Consider the following 14,141-nt stretch of genomic DNA (forward strand, 5'->3'; position numbering starts at 1 on the left):
TTATTTTGTCTCCGCGGTCTGTAGCTTTCGTTGTGCGCCTTTCCTTGTTGTGGTTCGCCATTACGAACACTGGTGATTTACGGACACGATGTCTTTATGTGGCATAAACACGTTCATTTCTTTAAGTTTACAGGACACAGACAGGACACCATCCCAGTTCTACAGGGACCTGAAGAAGTTAGCTACTCCACCGATCTCGGACGACCTCGTTCTGACACTTTGGAAGAACTGCCTCCCAGTGAATACACAATGGGTTCTGCCCGTCATAAGGAAAGCTAGTGCGGATGCCCTAGCATCCGTGGTGGAAGACAGAATCCACGAAATAAGTCCAGAAACCGAACAGATAGCAGCGGATAGCGGGCAATTAGTTTCAGAGCGTAGGGTCTGGTTATTGGCCGACCGTGCCATACCTAGAGTGGAAACTCACACTGGCGGCGCGTCAAGGTGTCAGCGACTGTTTACTACTTTCTAGCGTCCATCTCCTCGGGCGCGGCGCGCTGATGGTCTGCGCGGGGCTTGAAAAAACCCTGCTATCCCCTTGCGGGTCACTGGACAAGTTGAACCTACCCTTTCGGGCGACAGCTCGCTTAGCCGGCGCTTCGCGACGCGTTACCAGTGGGGGCCACGAGGAGGCGGAGCTGCCAGCGCGAGGCTCGGTCCCAGCAGGTTGGCTTTCCAGCCGATTATAACATGCACCGTCACGGCTTCCATCTCGTGGGTGCCGCCTGCACCGATGGTCGCAGGTGATCTCCTCAGTTTGCGCTCTTGCGCTTTTTACTTCTGTTCCTGTTTGGTTTTGTTATTCCTGTGTCTTTGTTTCTTGTTCCTCTTTGTTTTGGTTCTGTGTCTTGTTTTGTGTTCTATTGATTCTCCCGTAGTTTCCTGTGCTTTATTGGTGCCTTTGTGACTCTGTTGAGTCGTCACTGTTCTTTTTTGGTTCTTGTATGTTTCTTGTGCTTCTTCTAGGCGGTTGGGTTGGTTGCCCTTCCATTTGTCTCCTTGTTACCGCTCTGTCTTGTCGGAGAGGGCCCTTCGATCTTTGTAGTGCCGCTCTCCTCTTCTTCTCTTTTGCTAGGAGAACGCTCCTGGTGAATTCGTGGAAGTGGAGGTACACGGTTTTGGACATGAACCCTGATTTTTCCCCTGGCCGGGGTAGCTCTTTTTCCTGTATGGATTTCCGCAGCTTCTTTCGCTCTTCATCGTAGAGTCGGCATACTTCGAGTATGTGCTGCGAGGTTTCCACCATGCCGCAGTCACACGTGTCCACTTTGCTCAGCTGGAATGTTTCTAATTTGCCATTGAAGTCGCCATGACCACTGATGAATTGCGTCATATGGTGGTCTGGGTTCATCCATCGGCTTGCTAGTCTTACTTTCGGGTTACTATAGTACTCGTATGTCGTTCTGCCTTTCAGAGTGGTTTCCCAGTGTGTCTTCCATGTATGAATGGCTTCTCGAACGATCACCTTTGGGTTGCTTCCTTCGGTGTGGCCTCTTTTCTCTCTGTATTGTCTTGCCCTTACCTCAATCAGGAGATTGATGGGCATGACTCCTGCTATTATTTGTAGTGCTTCGGTGGATGTCGTTCTGTAGGCTTCCGTTACCTGCAGGAGCGCCATCCTCTGTGTCCGTAATAGTTTGATCCTTGTATTACTTCTCAGCAGGTCACTCCAGCCGGCTGCAGCGTACGTGACTATCGGTTCGAACAGCCCTTTGTGCAGGGTACGCATGGCTGCTTGCCCGAGGCCCCATTTCGCCTCGGCCACTCTCGCGAGGCTGCTGCGCAGGTTTCTGGCTTTTTGTGTTACCTCCTCTATGTGTCTATTGATTTTTAAGCCACTCTCGAGGTGCACTCCTAGGTACTTTATGGTTTGTCGCTGACGAATAGTCTTCTCCTTGATCTTGATGATTGAAGGCCTTTCGGCGTCCAGTTTACCCTTCAGCAGAAGCATTTCTGTCTTTTCCGCTGATTGTGCTAGTTTCTTCCTGGAGCACCAGTTGGACACGCGTGTGACTGCTTCTTGTCCGACTTTCTGGAGCTCCGACCTGGCGTTTCCTGCAATTAGGATGATAATGTCGTCCGCGTACGCTATCGGTTCGCATTCCGTAGTGTGTCTTCTTAGTTCTTCCAGCAGGTCGTCGAATATTAGGTTCCAGAAACTTGGGCCTAGTACAGATCCCTGCGGGCATCCTTTGGTGACAGGCTTGGTAATCACCTCGATTTTGCTAATTATCTGCACGGTTCTGTCGGTGAAGTAACTCCGCGTTAGCCTGTATAGGTTATCGGGGCAACTTCTCCTTTTTAGTTCGTGCATGACGTTTGGCATCCAGACGTTGTCGAAGGCACCTGATGTGTCTAGCGCGATTGCGAGGACGTACTTCTTATCTCCCATCTGTTCGTCTTTCTCCCTTAATATGATTATCGCGTCTGTCGTCGATCTTCCGGGGCGGATGCCGTACTGCCGGTTCGAGGCCTGTTCGTGGTGAATGAAGAGGTTCATCATTCTGGTAGCCATCAGCCTTTCCAGCAGTTTGCTCACCATTGAGAGTAGGCAGATTGGCCTGTATGATTTTTGGCTACTTCTGTCCTGATCTTGTCCTTTCGGGATGGTGATGAGGTTCCCCGTTTTCTATATCTTTGGGAAGATCCCCCAAGCGAGGCAGCTGTTCATTGTCTTCAGAATTTCGTGCTGAATAACTTCTACCTAGATCAGGTCGGGTCCGGAGCATTTCCCTCTCGTCAGTCTTTTGACTGCTCCGCTGAGCTCTTCCATGCTGAACTCTGCGGTGTCTTCGACGTTTGGGAGGGTGCCCATATCCCGTCAGCGGCCAGCGGGCAATGGAATCACCCCTCGCACCTACGGAGTACGACTGGGTATGCCGATTAGTAGCGCAAATTGGCGCGCTGCCCTCGACAGTGGTCGCCGACCACAGTCACAATCCCCGAATTCCCGAGATACGACGCAGCAAAATGGTCTCTGCTACTTCCACGAGACCTTCCGAGACCGCGCGAGAAAGTACCGTTCCCTTTATAACTGGAAGCAGGGAAACGCGAGCAGCCGTCCGTGACAGTGGCGTACGACGATGGCCTCTCATCCCGCCGCATTTTCGTGAAAGGCAGGATTTCAAGTATGTCTTTCTTCGGGGACACGGTTGCCGACCTATGCGTGTACATGCGCCCGCAACAAAGGCGACTATGAACTTTTTGTGGACAACAGAACGCGCATCGCGACTTATGGTACGATTGTGGTGTCACTGAACCTCCATTCGACGGGACTTCAAATGAATTCAAAGGGATCCGCGAAGCAAACGCCTAATCCACACGACCGCCAACCTGTCCGCAAGGGGATACTCGATCACGACCGACACAGCGTCGATAAAAAACTTTATCGGCGAATCGACGTATCACCAACTCCTCGCCGAATTTTCGGACTTAACGCGTCCGCCTGTTTTCGGACGAAAAAAAATTCGACACGAGGTGGAACATCACATCAAGACCATACTTTCAAACTTACCCTACATGCGTATAGCCAATAAGAAGCTGCTTCTATATATCTATTACTAAAATACGCCTTATCCTCGACAATATTTCCCATCAACCAAAAATGCGCGGAACACCACTTGTTACGACCGTTTGCGGACAGACGCGGTCGCGAGGAAAACGCGTCAGCGAGAGGCGTAAATTCTCGCTACGAAATAGTCGTTCCCCTTGTTTCGATTAAGATAACAGGGGTGGTTGAATGAATTTAACACTGTGTTAAAAGGTTAATATATTAGATATATTTAACAGTCAATCTTACAATAATATGAGCGTCACAATTATTTGGCGATGAATACAATAAATGTGCTACAGAGAACTTCAACCGACTTTACGATATTTCTCAATGAATTAACTAAGCGACTTTCTTCGGCGGAACTCTCGAAGTATGCATTTAAACCTTACAAACGGACTGATTTAAGGGTAGAGTCGTTGTTCGACTTGCTGATTGCTCGGACGATGAAAACGAACTAACTTGAACGTGACGATGCTGTGTCGGAGAAGAGCTAAGGAAGGGTGTGTCTAACGCAGGGAATCATCGGATTTGTTGATGACATGTTTTAGCCGGAAAAGTGAGGGTAATAGATATTGTTTCTATTGGCTACTAAAATTGTCGATGGACTAGGAAGGGTCTTAACCACCCTTGAAGGAAAGTGGGAGTAGGAAGCAAAATTAACTTTCACGTGTTTTCCAGACACGAACCAGAAACCTTAGAAAACGCTTTCGTGAAAAGGCCTTTGTTTGATATGAAAGACTTTCGCTAGAGTTTTCTGAGATTTATGGTCAGTCCGCGAGCGTTTTAAGGGGTACGCAATAAGGATGTGCGGACATCTGGCTGCCATACGTCCGCGATGTGAGGTCCGGTTCAGGTAGAGAGTCGGCCGACGTAACACCACTCTTGCCCCCCCCCCCTCCTTACAAGTGTAATATCATAAAGGAACTTCCGGGCAGTCGACTATGTCAAGCCGACTGTATCGAAGTTTTACTGCAATATTTCCATACTTCCAAATTTTTCCCCAACACGCGATTTGGCGAGTAGATAGCTGCAATTGTATAAAACTAACTAAAGTTGCGAGTGGACATCGAACACTGCGTCTGGACAAATACCGAACCGTGTACAACATGGCATATTGACCAAACTTCGCAAGCCGCCATTTTGTCGGGAACTTTCGTTTAGAAAATTACTCCCATTCCGACTTATTCCATGTTATTAACCCATGCGATTAAAATAACCCCACTTTCCCGATCTTAAACTATATTTACATGCGTTAAACATGGTCAACATATTCCAACTATCCCTGAATATAGTGATAACTCTGACAGTATTCGAAGGTTACTGTCGATAATACGATGATATCACCGAATCAAACATACACAACTTTATGCGCTTAACATCGTGCTAATAGTAACTAAAAGAGCGGTAGGTAAATAACATGAAAAGTAAATAAAATTAGTTACACTCGATAATGCAACTTATCTCTCGAAACTATCTCAGCCGGCAGCAATGTGATTATGGACGGAGCCATCATCCCAATATGGCGCTAACAGCTTAATATCGTATATGACACTCTCGTCTGACGCAGTCGCAGCAATTTCGAAATCGAGTTCTGAAAATCAGGTCACTATCACAACATGGCATCGAAGCCTATGTCCTTCACTATCTTTGCGAAGCCCTGTCTTCAACGAATCAGCTCATCTCATATCCGTAGATCCATCCATAACAAGTTTTTCTCCGCAGCATCATTTTCATAGAGAGTCAGTTGCTCTTCCGTTTTCGACCTTTCACCATACCAACTTGCACTTAGAAATTACAATTACTCTCTATCAACTCATATTTTACTTATACATATGCACCAGTGTAATTATCTTCATTACAAAGTGGTTGGAATAAACTGTAACTTATAATTTGTTATATAGGTATCATATTCAATTCAACTACCCTTATTATCCTAACCGAAATAGGGGATCGATCATTTCGCGACGTCGATTCGCTAATCGTAACGGGAATTTACGAATACCGTTGACGTGCTCGCGATCGCGTGTCTCCGCGAGTGAACGAAACACTTACTATACCTTACTATACCTTAACTACAGCTTCTTTCTACAACTATCAATTTATTATCTTTATTTTATTTTATTTTATTTTTATTTTAGACCCGGACCACCAATCCTACTCAATACTATCAAAATCGCATTTTACAGGGCCATTGCCCAAATTGACCTTTATTTAACAATGAACTACGATTATTTAAAATTTAAACATCGGCACATAATACAAGAATATTCAAACTGTATACATAATTAATATTTAATATTAAATTATATATCCATTTTAATTACACGTTGACTTTATTATCTACCCTATTTTTCTGTCTACGACCTTTTTTTTTCTTTTTTTTCGTGGAGGAGATCCGCACGAGCATAACTAACTCGCAGAAGGAGACTACGGCCTTCCTGCCCCTCTCGCTAGTCAGCAGCGCTTCAAAAATCGCCGGCGGCGAGAGGTTGACCCCTATTTCCCTGGTGAGAGAGTGTCGCGGCGCTGCTCACGCCGAGCAATGTTCCAGCGTGTGCTGCGCAGAGTCCACACTTGCGTCGCAGTGGTGGCAACGCGCGGTTGCCTCCTTCCCGATTCATCGTAGATATTCTTCGAAGCACCCGTGTCCCGTGAGCACCTGCTTCACCCTGTAGTTCAGGGGAGGTGCGCCTCCGTCCAACAACTTGTTTCGTGATAAATACAGTAAGTGATTCGATTCGACTTCTGACAATTCTCGATGTTTGCAGTATGAATATTCGTATGAGACTTTGTTAATACGACTGTTCAAATAGATTGTTCGATGGAGACTGACTGCCCTTAGATAAATTCCTTGTCCTCTCGGGGAGACGACCGCCACCGTGTTCGGATCACGCCACCGCTCGTGCCGATGATCACGTGCCGACTTCTTTGTGAAGATAAAGAACGGACCGCAATCGACGTTTCTGGAACTCGCGGCCAGGCGGCAACCATACGCTTGTCACGTAATTTTTAAGTAATTATACAAATGTTGAGTTCAGTATAGTCTTTATTCTTTAGACTTAGTGTTTTATTACAGAGGCCAATATTGTAACTGGATTGAGATTAGAAATAGAACTATTTGAACGGACTCGTACCATCAAAGAAGAAAGCTCGGTGTGGGTGTTCCCTTTGGAACTCAGAACGCGGATTCGTTGTCCACACTTTTTGGTGGAAAAGTGAGGGTAACGATCCGCGATGCCCATTGGTAAATGAATTAGGTAGTAAAGACAAGGAGAGCTAGATATGGCTCGTGGGCATCCTTGTTCGTGGAAAAACTCTTATCTTGCCAGACACCCGCTTTCTCCGTATTAGGTAAGAGCGTGCAACAAACATAAACCGAAAATGTTTACGTGAAGGAAACTGAAACTGAACAGATTCGGTTTATGTTTGTCTTCCTAGGCCTGTTGCGAGTTAATGGAACAATACAGGGTGCGCCGTTAGAATCCGGACAAAAGAAGTTTTGTGCAGAAAGTTGTTTATTTAAGTCAATACACAAAAACACATGAAAATGTTGTTATATCTCATTTAAAGGGTCCTTGCTGAGAACTTTTATTCTATGTAACCACCCTCTGCCTCTATGACCTGCTCTATTCTTGCTCTAAAGCGCGAGCACGCTGACTTCAACTGGTCGCGTTTAATTGTCGCGAATTCTGACTCGATAGCAGCTCGTAGGGAGTTGACGTTGGGGTGCCTGCATTTATTAGTTTGTCTCTCGATAACGCCCCACACGTAATAGTCCAATGGGTTTAGGTCGGGACTGTTAGGAGGCCAGAAATCTTTCGACCAAAACATGTCCACATTGTCAGAGAGCCAATTTTGAACAAGATGACTTGTGTGAGCAGGTGCGCCATCTTGTTGAAATAAATACGGCCTTCCAGAAGCCGTAATTTCCATCCACGGCTTTATTACTGTCTTCAGGACCTCCAAATAAACCTCCTTTGTGATTCTTTCGCCTTTTTGGAAGAAGTGCGGAGGCATGACGTCGCCCTCACTTGAGACAACGCTCAAAACGTGAACACTTGCTGGAAATTTGGTTTTGCCCACAACAGGAACATCTTCGAGATTGTGGGCCAGCCAACGGTCGTTCCTCCGATTCACTTTGGCATCCACCCGGCGCGAAGACTTTCTATAATCGCCGCTCTTCTATCGTATTCCGGGTTTTGCTTAACGAGTTCTGTCATTTTGAGGTTATAGAAGACTTATTGACATATTTAACTAACTTCAGAGTCAATCAGCACAAACATCTGAATTCTAATATGGTGGGAACTACAAATTGAATTCTGTCCGAATTCTAACGGCGCACCCTGTAGATAGGTCTTGGCGTTCGGACTACGTGGAATTTTACAAGGACCGTCACATCTGGCGTACCACATGGCAAAAAGGAAAGTTGGTCCGTGACACGCTCGTCGATACATTGCATGTTTCGTCGGGAAGATGGGACTATTGGTATACGACGCCGACGGACCGCGGGCGACGGTAAGAAACACGATCCATACTAAACCTCGCGGCGCAACAGCATCCTACGTGACAGAAAGAACGTTTCCGTAGTAAACAATAAGGATGGGTCCTTGAGATTATTGAAGACACACCGCGATGAGGTGCGGATATCTGGTTGCCAGCCTGCCCGCGGTAGGTGGTCCGGTCGAGGAGAGTGTCACTCGACGTAACAATTGGAATTGAAATAAGACTTGAAAATGAAGGAAAAGGAATGGTAGATCGAGGCCACTCTCCTTTCAGGCGCAAAGAAATCGGCAAGTGCAATTGGCGTGCGATCGAAAGCTCGTTAACGCGATAAATTCGTAGACGTGGCTCGCGTAAGAGAATTTAGCAGCCGTAGCGTAGATCGGCTCGATTGGATTCCACGTATTTGATTAAGCGACTAGCTGCACTCGATGTGCGTGGCAGAGGCTTGTGAGGCTGCCTTTAGTGAGCAGGAAGTCGATCGCTTAATATCTGTCATCCTTCCTAGAGACTGTACGTGTAGGCGATTACGCAACCACTGCTCCTACGTTTCGGGATAAAATCAATAAAATCATGAATTGATATCTGCCACCGTCCTATTCTGCTTAGAATTCCATCGACCTTGTAACTGATCCACCATTCTCTGAATTCAGAGGCTAATGAAAATTTATAGAAAATGAGAGAGAGAAAGAGAGAAAGAGAGAGAGTGAGTGAAGGAGGGAAGGAGGGAGGGAGGGAGGGAGGGAGGGAGGGAGACAGACAGACAGACAGACAGACAGACAGACAGACAGACAGACAGACAGACAGACAGACAGACAGACAGAGGGAGCAAAAGTTAGAAATTTATACCTAAGTGTCCTACGATTTTGTTATGGCTTTCGCGTAGTATTTTTTGGTTTTGTTCATTATCGTAGTCTACTGACCGATCTTGTCCAAATATTAGTTTAATTTGAGGGAATCTCGTTGTTAAGAATCTTAACATAAGTTGAATCTTTACTTTTTCCAACGCGCTGAAGCTATTGTTGTTTATTACTATTTGTAAGCATTCAGTTTGACATTTAATAAAGTGTTTAGTTAATTGATATAACCAGTGTTGTTCTTTAAAGTCTTCCAGTTCGGTTTTTGTAATTTGTTTAAAGTGTGGTTTGTTAGGTTCAGAAGTTATTGGAGCTGGGGTGGTATTATTAGTTTTCCAGTTGATGTAGTCATCATAATAGCCTGTTTTCTAGATCGGATGATACGGATTGAATTTCCTCATTGGAGATAGGATACAATAGGGATAGAGCGTCTGCAGCTGTATTTTCCTTTCCGTTCTTGTATTCAATTCCATAATCGTACTCTTCGCATGAATCTCGGTGAGGGATCCTTAACAGTTTTAAAGCATTTTAAAGCTTGATGATCACTTTGAATCTTAAATTTTCTATCAAGTAGGTATTGCCTTAGTCTTTGAGGTGACCATACTATTGCTAGTAACTCTTTCTCGGTTGTGGAATAGTTTTTTTCAGGAGGGTTCAAGCTTTGGGATATATAACAGCATGAATGTCTATGTCTCTTGGGAGAGTATCGCTCCTAATCCTTCGTTACTTGCGTCTGTTATTAAGGTAAATGTTTCTTTTTTCAAAGTCTGGGTATTGTAGCACAAGTTCATCATAGAATTTTTGTATCAGTGGGTCAAATGCAAACTGTTATTTATCAGTGCAGTGGAATGAACTGTCTTTCTTTGTGAGATCTGTCAGTGGTTTCGCGATGTTAGAAAAGTTGTGTATAAATATTCTGTAGTATCCAATGAGTCCTAAGAATGATTTTATGTGAATCGTGGCTTTTAGTATTTCAAAATCTTTCACGGCCTGAATATTTTTGAGATTGGGTTTTACTCCTTCCTCTGTTATTACGTGTCCTAGATATTCTAACTCTGGTTTCAAAAATTCCTATTTGTCCGATTGTATCTTTAATCCTAAATTTTATAATCTGTCTAATACAATAGCTAAATTTCGATTATGTTTTTTGATGGAGCTTCCGAATATTATGATGTCGTCTAGGTATATGAAACAGTTATTTCCTACTAATCCTCGTAGCACGGTATCCATCATGCGTTGAAACGTTACTGGAGCGTTTTTGAGTCCGAGGGGAATGCGAAGGGAATCCGAAGGGACTAGTCTTTTCCTTTTTTATTATTTAATTTGTACTTTACAATTTATCCGACTGGGCGTCTGATAAATTTTTCTAACTTAATTTTTAAATAACACTTGGATGGCAACCAACGGGATACCATCTTCGAGTTTGACTATTTTATTTCTTTAGTGTGTTCAGTGGGGTGTTCTCTTTTTAGTCTTCTTTCTATGAGAGTTTTGCTCGCTACAGCAGCCAGCTGGTTTGGATGTGTTGCCTTTCTTTCCTTGCTTTTCTTTTGCGTACCTGCCGATTTCTTCTTTGACCGTTGGTATTTTTAAGTCTTTTGTATATCCTCGTCTCTGACGTACCATGGGGCGTTGATTAATGTTCTCAGTATCTTCGATTGTAGCGACTTTAGTTTATTTATGTGGCTCATTGCTGCTGTTCTCCCATAATGGTATTCCGTACGTCCAAATTGGTTTTATAAATTTTTAATTTATTTTCTATGCTGAGTTTAGAACTTCGACTAGTTAACCAGTACATTTGTCTCATTTTTATCCGTATTCTGTCTATAATTGATTTAGTATATTGTTTCCATGTAAGTTGTGTGTAAGTGGAGTCCTAGGTATTTAATTTGCCACGAGGGAGACAAACGAGGAGAACGGAGAGCCTCCAAGGATGGTAGCAAGGAGTTCGCACCGAACTGCGGACAGGTCGGAGAGCGGATTCCTCGCACCGGCCATGGTATCGAATGCCATGTCATCGATGGCAGGAGTGTTGCGGGCGCGAACGGGCTCCAACGACGAAGAGTCGGTTGCATCGTTCGCGTCGCGCTCATCAGTGGCTTCGGGGGCGTCCAGGGGAAGAAGAGGAAAATTATGCGCACAACTCCGGATGTTTCCGGAGAAATGACACTGACAAATGACTTTCCTTCAATGTATTCAGTTGAGATTAGAGTTTGACCTGGTCCTATCTTGTTGTTGCTATTCCGGAAGGGTAATATTATTTCGTCTAGGGTTAGTTCATCGTTAGTGAGGTTGCATTGATATTTTGTAAGGAATGGGAGTCCGATTATTCCATCTTCGATTAGGAGAAAGTTGTCACAGACTACGTGGAATTGGTGATTCTTCTTAAGCATTAGGAAACTCTTTGGGTTAGAGGTTTGGACGTTTAGTGAAGCCTTTTCTTTTATAAGGTTTGTTCCTGCTCCGGTATCAATGAGACATCTGGCTCTTCCTCCGTTTCTTCGTTACAATACGATTGATAATAATCTTCCGGTGGTGGTTCAGTTGACTCGGTACGTTTCTTCATGATTCTTCGTTGTTTGTTTAACTTGAGGTGGGATCTTTCCTTGGTTGGCGAATGGAAAATTTCGAGAGTAGCAGATCTCGGCTGTGTATCCGATTCGTGAACACTTGGAACACTTTAGTTTCATGAACTCACCTGATGGTTGGCTAACTACGCAGGGAGGGCGTAAGCCTATGGGGGCTGCAAACCCACGTTCCCGCAGCCAGGGAGGACCGTCGGAACGAGCGTTCCGCTTACGTGAGTCCTCTATGTACTCCGCAGGGAAGATCGCCGGGAGTATGCGTGCGCTTAAGTGCGGCCATACTCTCTCTACGCGGTCTTGGGCAGTAGCGCACCCACGATCCTGATGCGAATGATGGGACCGCCGGGATAATTCCCTGGGTACGAAAGTGTCACAGGTCCCCGCTTGCGTGAAGTCCCATCTTGGTCTGTTGAATGCCCGCAGTGACGTGGCCGTACATCCGCACGGTGCTCCCACCAGCGACATAAGTTGGTACCATGGGCAGTACGAGTAATAGCCCGGAGGGAGTAGCGACCCCTTGTCCGAAAATTGTGTATGGACTCGTGGTGGCGGTGGTTTATAGCCGAGTTGCTGGCTAGGCGGCCGATCCCCCGGATGCGAGGTATCCCCACTCGTACTCTGGAAACGGTTACGCCGGCGGGTGAGCAGCGTACCAACTGCTCCGTAACCGTCCTGGGAGACTGTAGGGCCTAAGGAAAGGTGGCCCCGTTTTACCTTAGACGAGCGAAGGTTCCTGCCAGACCTAGCTACTAAAGAAAGCAACTGTACTGGGTACCTTGTGCGTCGGTCGGGCGTGAACCCGACCCCGATTGGTCCTAGGGGACCCGGGCCCTGTATGAGGTCTGCTCTAGGTAAGGGTACCCGTAAAAAGATAAAAGAGACTACATGATGGTTGGCTAAAAGCTCGTGGTTGTGGATCGGTAGCATTTCATTTAGATACGGGCGTAGTGTTATTAGATTGATCCTTTGTTCTCTATCGGCTACTAGTTGTTGGGCGAGGTTCAAGTTTTCCGGATCGCTAGTTACTACTGTTTGTCCTATTTCGTATCGTAAATTAGGCAAATATGTCTTTAGTGCTTCGCGTTCTTCGATATCCATAGGTACACGTCGTTCACTTGGCGTGCGGTTTTCGTTTTAAACTGCGTAATTTAATTCGTTTAGCTGTTGTCGGAATCTAGAGTCGAAGGATTGTACGCTTTCTGTTATTCCTTGTTTTAAATTTTTCAAATTATCCCTGCAATTGCTAATAGTGGTTGGCGCTGATACGTGTTGTCTTAAACACGAATATAAGACTTCAAACGAGTTAATCTTCAGATATCGCATGTTTCTTTTCGAGTTATTGGTTATCTTTTCGATGAGTATGTGGCGATACATGAGTCATAGGACAAGGCGGAGCGAGAGCGACTTATGTTGTCGTTGCGCCTCGGATCTCGGACACCGCCTCGACACGAAATTAGCGCGAAATTATCTCCAGGCATGTCGCCGTTGAGGGCAACCGTCGTTCCAAGTCGAATTTGAATCATCTGACTTCCCTCGACCAGTATAAATAAGCGGACACGATCGCGAGCGAATCAATTATCAATAATAAATTGTTGAGCGATTATCGAGTATATACCAAGTTATTATCAAGTTATCCGCGAGCGGGCTATTCTATTTGTTAAACACTTTATACGAACGACTATCGACGGTATCGAACTTATTTAATTATTTATTCTAAATATATTTGACAGTTGCAGCAGCAATCATTCTCGTCATTTCGTAATGCAACAATATTCATTTCGTAAAGCAACAAAAATGGCTCGCCGCCGCAGGAAACCCCTGACCCCAACTTGGCGAGAAAGGAGGGCGGCGCGGAGGATGCTATGGAAGTAATGTCATTAAGGGATTAAGAAAATGCGCATCTGTCAAACCAATTTGGGACGGTCAAGACGGCTGCAAGATCTGCTCTGTCAAACCATTTGGGAGAGCACGGTCGCCCTAGCGGTGGTGGCCGAACCATACAGAGTTCTGGATGCTTCGGACTGGGACGGAGATACGGACGAAATGATCGCTGTCATTTAGACATCAACGCCTGGGGCGTTCTTCCATGGAGTCCCGCTTGAGCGTGGCAACGCATACGTCGCGGTCGAGTGGGCAGGAATGATGTTGGTGAGCGTATACGTGTCACCCAACAGCGGATGGGCAGCGTTCGAGGAGTTCCTGGACAGGGTTGGCGACTGAGTCCGGCGGCGTCTTCCTTGGCAAGTGCTCGTCCTGGAAGATTTTGGAGAAGGAGAAGTAATGGGGGTCATGGCTCTCCCAAACTTCGGCGCCTTTACACCAGATGCCTGAGGGATGGAGTCTACCCACGGACGTGGCGAACGACGAAACTGGTTCTGCTCCGTAAGGAAGGCCGACCGGCGACATCACAACCCTGTAGACATGGTAGTCCTGCGATCCTTGAAGACACAAAAGCTAGAGAAAGGTATAGAGGACTCAACTCCTAAAACATCGGAAAAGCAAAGCCCAGAAACCAAAAATCAAACTAGTGAAGAAAATAAACTAACAAAAGGAGAAACGTGGATACTACCTGATATAAGGGTACAAGCGAGCGACATAGAAAAGAAAGTCCTGGCGTTCTGCCTTGATCCAAGAAAAAAGAACAAA

General features: G+C 45.6%; 1 long non-coding RNA gene across 1 annotated transcript in view; it reads left to right on the plus strand.

Annotated features, from left to right (window-relative positions):
- The window catches only part of LOC132915685 (uncharacterized), a 31,416-nt gene extending 25,612 nt beyond the window's left edge, over nt 1-5,804 (plus strand). Inside the window, exon 4 of the long non-coding RNA XR_009659935.1 lies at nt 5,692-5,804. This is a non-coding gene — a long non-coding RNA (uncharacterized LOC132915685). The remainder of the gene's footprint in view (nt 1-5,691) is intronic.
- Nucleotides 5,805-14,141: the final 8,337 nt, after the last annotated feature.

Source organism: Bombus pascuorum, unplaced genomic scaffold (genome assembly GCF_905332965.1).
Source record: "Bombus pascuorum unplaced genomic scaffold, iyBomPasc1.1, whole genome shotgun sequence".
NCBI lineage: Eukaryota > Metazoa > Arthropoda > Insecta > Hymenoptera > Apidae > Bombus > Bombus pascuorum.